This window comes from Dama dama, unplaced genomic scaffold (assembly GCF_033118175.1).
Source record: "Dama dama isolate Ldn47 unplaced genomic scaffold, ASM3311817v1 ptg000088l, whole genome shotgun sequence".
Taxonomy (NCBI): domain Eukaryota; kingdom Metazoa; phylum Chordata; class Mammalia; order Artiodactyla; family Cervidae; genus Dama; species Dama dama.
This window is the reverse complement of record NW_026870905.1, coordinates 925,003-932,908: the sequence shown is the minus strand read 5'-3', so window position 1 is coordinate 932,908 and position 7,906 is coordinate 925,003.

Here is a 7,906-nt window from a genome sequence, read left to right as displayed (position 1 = left end):
CTGGAGTGCCATCAAGGAAATGAAGGCTCCTTTCACGTTTGATGTGGAACACGGAATTGCTCTGCACGCAGTGCACGGGAATCGGGCCTCATCTCGCGGCGAGGGGGAAGTCTCATGGTTTTTCTCGAGTTGCGGCCGGAACCTGGGGTATATTCTCGAGTTACGACGGCGAGGGCCATTCCAGACACGTGTTTGTTCAGCGAGGTCAGGACTCCTGCCTAGGTGCGAGGGACACCTCGGGATTCTCCTCGAGTCTTGGCATGGCAATTGGGACGTGTCTCCACGTGAGGCGGGAGACCCAGGGTCCCTTTCCAAGTGCCACAGGGATCCTGGGACTCCTATTCATTTTCAAGAGGAGTCAGGCATCGTCTCCTTTGGAAGCATTCATCTCCGCAGAACTCTCGAGTTTTCAAAGGATGTGAGGCCTCCGGTCGCGATGAAGCGGAGGACTAGGTCTTTCTCTGTGGTCTCCACAAGGGATTCAGACTTCCCTTCGTCTTAAGAGATTCAAGATGAGCCTGCATTCAATTCACTTCAGGGATATCTGGCTGTACTTCGAGTCAGAGCATCTCGGTGTCCATTCCACTTGAGGCCACAAACTCAGGGTCCCTCTCACATACCTGTACCTGAGAGAAGCCTCCTCTTGAGGTGCTTGTGGAAAGTTGGTATTCCTCTTGAGTCGAAGCCAGGGACTAAGCTCTCATCTCGAGTTGATTTGGGGTCCATGGAGCCCTTTCCTGTTGCTCCAGTGACCTCAGGATCCCTCTAGACTTGAGACAGTGATCTTGGGTTTTCTCTGGAGTGCCATCAAGGAAATCAAGGCTCCTTTCATGTTTGATGTGGAACACGGAATTGCTCTGCACGCTGTGCAGGGGAATCGGGCCTCATCTCGCGGCGAGGGGGAAGTCTGATGGTTTTTCTCGAGTTGCGGCCGAAACCCAGGGTACATTCTCAAGTTACTACGGGGAGGGCCCTTCCAGACACGTGTTTGTTCAGCGACGTCAGGACTCCTGCCTAGGTGCGAGGGACACCTCGGTATACTCCTCGAGTCTTGGCATGGCAATTGCGACGGGTCTCCACGTGAGGCGGGAGACCCAGTGTCCCTTTCCACGTGCCACAGGGATCCTGGGACTCCTATCCATTTTCAAGAGGAGTCAGGCATCGTCTCCTTTGGAAGCATTGATCTCCATGGACCTCTCGAGTTTTCAAAGGATGTGAGGCCTCCGGTCGCGATGAGCCGGAGAACTAGGTCTTTCTCTGTGGTCTCCACAGGGGATTCAGACATCCCTTCGTCTTGGGAGATGCAAGACGAGCCTGCATTCAATTCACTGCAGGGATATCCGGCCTTAATTCGAGTCAGAGCAACTCGCTGTCCATTCGAATTGAGGCCACAAACTCAGGGTCCTTCTCACATACCTGTAGCTGAGAGAAGCCTCTCTTGAGGTGCTTGTGGAAAGTTGGTATTCCTCTTGAGTCGAAGCCAGGGACTAAGCTCTCATCTCGAGTAGATTTGGGGTCCACGGAGCCCATCGTGTTGTTCTAGTGACCTCAGGATCCCTCTAGACTTGAGACAGTGATCTTGGGTTTTCTCTGGAGTCCCATCAAGGAAATCAAGGCTCCTTTCACGTTTGATGTGGAACACGGAATTGCTCTGCACGCAGTGCAGGGGAATCGGGTCTCATCTCGCGGCGAGGGGGAAGTCTCATGGTTTTTCTCGAGTTGCGGCCGGAACCTGGGGTATAATCTCGACTTACGACGGGAGGGCCCTTCCAGACACGGGTTTGTTCAGCGACCTCAGGACTCCTGCCTAGGTGTGAGGGATACCTTGGGATTCTCCTCGAGTCTTGGCATGGCAATTGGGACGCGTATCCACGTGAGGCGGGAGACCCAGGGGCCCTTTCCACGTGCCACAGGGATCCTGGAACTCCTATCCATTTTCAAGAGGAGTCAGGCATCGTCTCCTTTGGAAGCATTGACCTCCGCAGACCTATCCAGTTTTCAAAGGATGTGATGCCTCCGGTCGAGATGAGGCCGAGGACTAGGTCTTTCTCTGTGGTCTCCACAGCGGATTCAGACATCCCTTCGTCTTCGGAGATGCAAGACGAGCCTGCATTCAATTCACTGCAGGGATATCCGGCCTAACTTCGAGTCAGAGCATCTCGGTGTCCATTCCACTTGAGGCCACAAACTCAGGGTTCCTCTCACTTACCTGTAGCTGAGAGAAGACTCCTCTTGAGGTGCTTGTGGAAAGTTGGTATTCCTCTTGAGTCGAAGCCAGGGACTAAGCTCTCATCTCGAGTTGATTTGGGGTCCACGGAGCCCTTTCGTGTTGCTCCCGTGACCTCAGGATCCCTCTAGACTTGAGACAGGGATCTTGGGTTTTCTCTGGAGTGCCATCAAGGAAATCAAGGCTCCTTTCATGTTTGATGTGGAACACGGAATTGCTCTGCATGCAGTGCAGGGGAATCGGGGCTTATCTCGCGACGAGGGGGAAGTCTCATAGTTTTTCTCGAGTTGCGGCCGGAACCTGTGGTATATTGTCGAGTTACGATGGGGAGGGCCCTTCCAGACACAGGTTTGTTCAGCGACGTCAGGACTCCTGCCTAGGTGCGAGGGACACCTCGGTATTCTCATCGAGTCTTGGCATGGCAATTGGGACGCGTCTCCACGTGATGCGGGAGACCCAGGGTCCCTTTCGACGTGCCACAGGGATCCTGGGACTCCTATCCATTTTCAAGAGGAGTCAGGCATCGTCTCCTTTGGAAGCATTGATCTCCGCAGACCTCTCGAGTTTTCAAAGGATGTGAGGCCTCCGGTCGCGTTGAGGCGGAGGACTAGGTCTTTCTCTCTGGTCTGCACAGGGGATTCAGACATCCCTTCGTCTTGGGAGATGCAAGACGAGCCTGCATTCAATTCACTGCAGGGATATCCGGCCTTACTTCGAGTCAGAGCATCTCGGTGTCCATTCCACTTGAGGCCACAATCTCAGGGTCCCTCTCACATACCTGTAGCTGAGAGAATCCTCCTCTTGAGGTGCTTGTGGAATGTTGGTATTCCTCTTGAGTCGAAGCCAGGGACTAAGCTCTCATCTCGAGTTGATTTGGGGTCCACGGAGCCCTTTCGTGTTGCTCCAGTGACCTCAGGATCCCTCTAGACTTGAGACAGTGATCTTGGGTTTTCTCTGGAGTGCCATCACGGAAATCAAGGCTCCTTTCACGTTTGATGTGGAACACGGAATTGCTCTGCACGCAGTGCAGGGGAATCGGGCCACATCTCGCGGCGAGGGGGAAGTCTCATGGTTTTTCTCGAGTTGCGGGCGGAACCTGGGGTATATTCTCGAGTTACGACGGGGAGGGCCCTTCCAGACACGTGTTTGTTCAGCGACGTAAGGACTCCAGCCTAGGTGCGAGGGACAACTCGGAATTCTCCTCGAGTCTTCGCATGGCAATTGGGACGCGTCTCCACGTGAGACGGGAGACCCAGGGTCCCTTTCGACGTGCCACAGGGATCCTGGGACTCCTATCCATTTTCAAGAGGAGTCAGGCATCGTCTCCTTTGGACGCATTGATCTCCGCGGACCTCTCAAGTTTTCAAAGGATGTGAGGCCTCCGGTCGCGATGAGGCGGAGAACTAGGTCTTTCTCTGTGGTCTCCACAGGGGATTCAGACATTCCTTCGTCTTGGGAGATGCAAGACGAGCCTGCACTCAATTCACTGCAGGGATATCAGGCCTTACTTCGAGTCAGAGCATCTCGGTGTCCATTCCACTTGAGGCCACAAACTCAGGGTCCCTCTCACATACCTGTAGCTGAGAGAAGCCTCCTCTTGAGGTGCTTGTGGAAACTTGGTATTCCTCTTAAGTCGAAGCCAGGGACTAAGCTCTCATCTCGAGTTGATTTGGGGTCCACGCAGCACTTTCATGTTGCTACAGTGACCTCAGGATCCCTCTAGACTTGAGACAGTGATCTTGGGTTTTCTCTGGAGTGCCATTTAGGAAATCAAGGCTCCTTTCACGTTTGATGTGGAACACGGAATTGCCCTGCACGCAGTGCAGGGGAATCGGGCCTCACCTCGCGGCGAGGGGGAAGTCTCATGGTTTTTCTCGAGTTGTGGCCGGAACCTGGGGTACATTCTCAAGTTACTACGGGGAGGGCCCTTCCAGACATGTGTTTGTTCAGCGACGTCAGGACTCCTGCCTAGGTGTGAGGGACACCTCGGTATACTCCTCGAGTCTTGGCATGGCAATTGCGACGGGTCTCCACGTAAGGCGGGTGACCCAGTGTCCCTTTCCACGTGCCACAGGGATCCTGGGACTCCTATCCATTTTCAAGAGGAGTCAGGCATCGTCTCCTTTGGAAGCATTCATCTCCGCGGACCTCTCGAGTTTTCAAAGGATCTGAGGCCTCCGGTCGCGATGAGGCGGAGGACTAGGTCTTTGTCTGTGGTCTCCACAGGGGATTCAGACATCCCTTCGTCTTGGGAGATGCAAGACGAGCCTGCATTCAATTCACTGCAGGGATATCCGGCCTTACTTCGAGTCAGAGGACTTCGAGTCCATTCCACTTGAGGCCACAAACTCTGGGTCCCTCTCACATACTGTAGCTGAGAGAAGCCTCCTCTTGAGGTGCTTGTGGAAAGTTGGTATTCCTCTTGAGTCGAAGCCAGGGACTAAGCTCTCATCTCGAGTTGATTTGGGATCCACGGATCCCTTTCGTGTTGCTCCAGTGACCTCAGGATCCCTCTAGACTTGAGACAGTGAACTTGGGTTTTCTCTGGAGTGCCATCAAGGAAATCAAGGCTCCTTTCACGTTTGATGTGGAACACGGAATTGCTCTGCAAGCAGTGCTAGGGTATCGGGCCTCATCTCACGGCGAGGGGGAAATCTCATGGTTTTCCTCGAGTTACGGCCGTAACCTGGGGTATATTCCCGAGTTACGACGGGGAGGGCCCCTCCAGACACGTGTTTGTTCAGCGACGTCAGGACTCCTGCCTAGGTGCGAGGGACACCTCGGGATTCTCCTCAGGTCTTGGCATGGCAATTGGGACGCCTCCTCATGTGAGGCGGGAGACCAGAGTCCCTTTCCACGTGCCACAGGGATCCTGGGACTCCTATCCATTTTCAAGAGGAGTCAGGCATCGTCTCCTTTGGAAGCATTGAGTTCCGCAGCCTGTCGAATTTTCAAAGGATGTGAGGCTTCGTGTCGCGACGAGGCGGAGAACTAGGTCTTTCTCTGTGATCTCCACAGGGGATTCACACATCCCCTCGTCTTGGGAGATGTAAGACGAGCCTGCATTCAATTCACTGCAGGGATATCCGGCCTTCCTTCGAGTCAGAGCATCTCGGTGTCCATTCCACTTGAGGCCACAAACTCAGGGTCCCTCTCACATACCTGTAGCTGAGAGAAGCCTCCTCTTGAGGTGCTTGTGGAAAGTTGATATTCCTCTTGAGTCGAAGCCAGGGACTAAGCTCTCATCTCGAGTTGATTTGGGGTCCACGGATCCCTTTCGTGTTGATCCAGTGACCTCAGGATCCCTCTAGACTTGAGACAGTGATCTTGGGTTTTCTCTGGAGTGCCATCAGGGAAATCAAGGCTCCTTTCACGTTTGATGTGGAACACGGAATTGCTCTGCATGCAGTGCAGGGGAATCGGGCCTCATCTCGCGGCGAGGGGGAAGTCTCATGGTTTTTCTCGAGTTGCGGCCGGAACCTGGGGTATATTCTCGAGTTACGACCGGGAGGGCCCTTCCATACACGTGTTTGTTCAGCGACGTAAGGACTCCAGCCTAGGTGCGAGGGACAACTCGGGATTCTGCTCGAGTCTTGGCATGGCAATTGGGACGCGTCTCCACGTGAGGCGGGAGACCCAGTGTCACTTTCCACATGCCACAGGGATCCTGGGACTCCTATCCATTTTCAAGAGGAGTCAGGCATCGTCTCCTTTGGAAGCATTGATCTCCGTGGACCTCTCGAGTTTTCAAAGGATGTGAGGCCTCCGTTCGCGTTGAGGCGGAGGACTAGGTCTTTCTCTGTGGTCTCCATAGGGGATTCAGACAACCCTTAGTCTTGTGAGATGCAAGACGAGCCTGCCTTCAATACACTGCAGGGATATCCGGCCTTCCTTCGAGTCAGAGCATCTCGGTGTCCATTCCACTTGAGGCCACAAACTCAGGGTCCCTCTCACATACCTGTAGCTGAGAGAAGCCTCCTCTTGAGGTGCTTGTGGAAAGTTGGTATTCCTCTTGAGTCGAAGCCAGGGACTAAGCTCTCATCTCGAGTTGATTTGGGGTCCACGGAGCCCTTTCGTGTTGCTCCCGTGACCTCAGGATCCCTCTAGACTTGAGACAGTAATCTTGGGTTTTCTCTGGAGTGCCATCAAGGAAATCAAGGCTCCTTTCACGTTTGATGTGGAACATGGAATTGCTCTGCACGCAGTGCAGTGGAATAGGGCCTCATCTCGCGGCGAGCGGGAAGTCTCATGGTTTTTCTCGAGTTGCGACCGGACCCTGGGGTATATTCTCGAGTTACGATGGGGAGGGCCCTTCGAGACACGTGTTTGTTCAGCGACGTCAGGACTCCAGCCTAGGTGCGAGGGACACCTCGGGATTCTCCTCGAGTCTTGGCATGGCAATTGGGACGCGTCTCCACGTGAGGCGGGAGACCCAGGGTCCCTTTCCACGTGCCACAGGGATCCTGGGACTCCTATCCACTTTCAAGAGGAGTCAGGCATCGTCTCCTTTGGAAGCATTGATCTCCGCGGACCTCTTGAGTTTTCAAAGGATGTGAGGCCTCCGGTCGCGTTGAGGCGGAGGACTAGGTCTTTCTCTGCGGTCTCCACAGGGGATTCAGACAACCCTTCGTCTTGGGAGATGCAAGACGAGCCTGCATTCAATTCACTGCCGGGATATCCGGCCTTACTTCGAGTCAGAGCATCTCGGTGTCCATTCCACTTGAGGCCACAAAATCAGGGTCCCTCTGACATACCTGTAGCTGAGAGAAGCCTCCTCTTGAGGTGCTTGTGGAAAGTTGGTATTCCTCTTGAGTCGAAGCCAGGGACTAAGTTCTCATCTCGAGTTGATTTGGGGTCCACGGAGCCCTTTCATGTTGCTCCAGTGACCTCAGGATCCCTCTAGACTTGAGACAGTGATCTTGGGTTTCCTCTGGAGTGCCATCAAGGAAATCAAGGCTCCTTTCACGTTTGATGTGGAACACGGAATTGCTCTGCACGCAGTGCAGGGGAATCGGGCCTCATCTCGCTGCGAGGGGGAAGTCTCATGGTTTTCCTCGAGTTGCGGCCGGAACCTGGTGTATATTCTCCAGTTACGACGGGGACGGCCCTTCCAGACACGTGTTTGTTCAGCGACGTCAGGACTCCTGCCTAGGTGCGAGGGACACCTCGGGATTCTCCTCGAGTCTTGGCATGGCACTTGGGACACGTCTCCACGTGAGGCGGGAGACCCAGGTTTCCTTTCCACGTGCCACAGGGATCCTGGGACTCCTATCCATTTTCAAGAGGAGTCAGGCATCGTCTCCTTTGGAAGCATTGATCTCCGCGGACCTCTTAAGTTTTCAAAGGATGTGAGGACTCAGATCGCGTTGAGTTGGAGGACTAGGTCTTTCTCTGCGGTCTCCACAGGGGATTCAGACAACCCTTCGTCTTGGGAGATGCAAGACGAGCCTGCATTCAATTCACTGCAGGGATATCCGGCCTTACTTCGAGTCAGAGCATCTCGGTGTCCATTCCACTTGAGGCCACAAATTCAGGGTCCCTCTCACATACATGTAGCTGAGAGAAGCCTCCTCTTGAGGTGCTTGTGGAAAGTTGGTATTCCTCTTGAGTCGAAGCCAGGGACTAAGCTCTCATCTCGAGTTGATTTGGGGTCCACGGAGTCCTTTCGTGTTGCTCCAG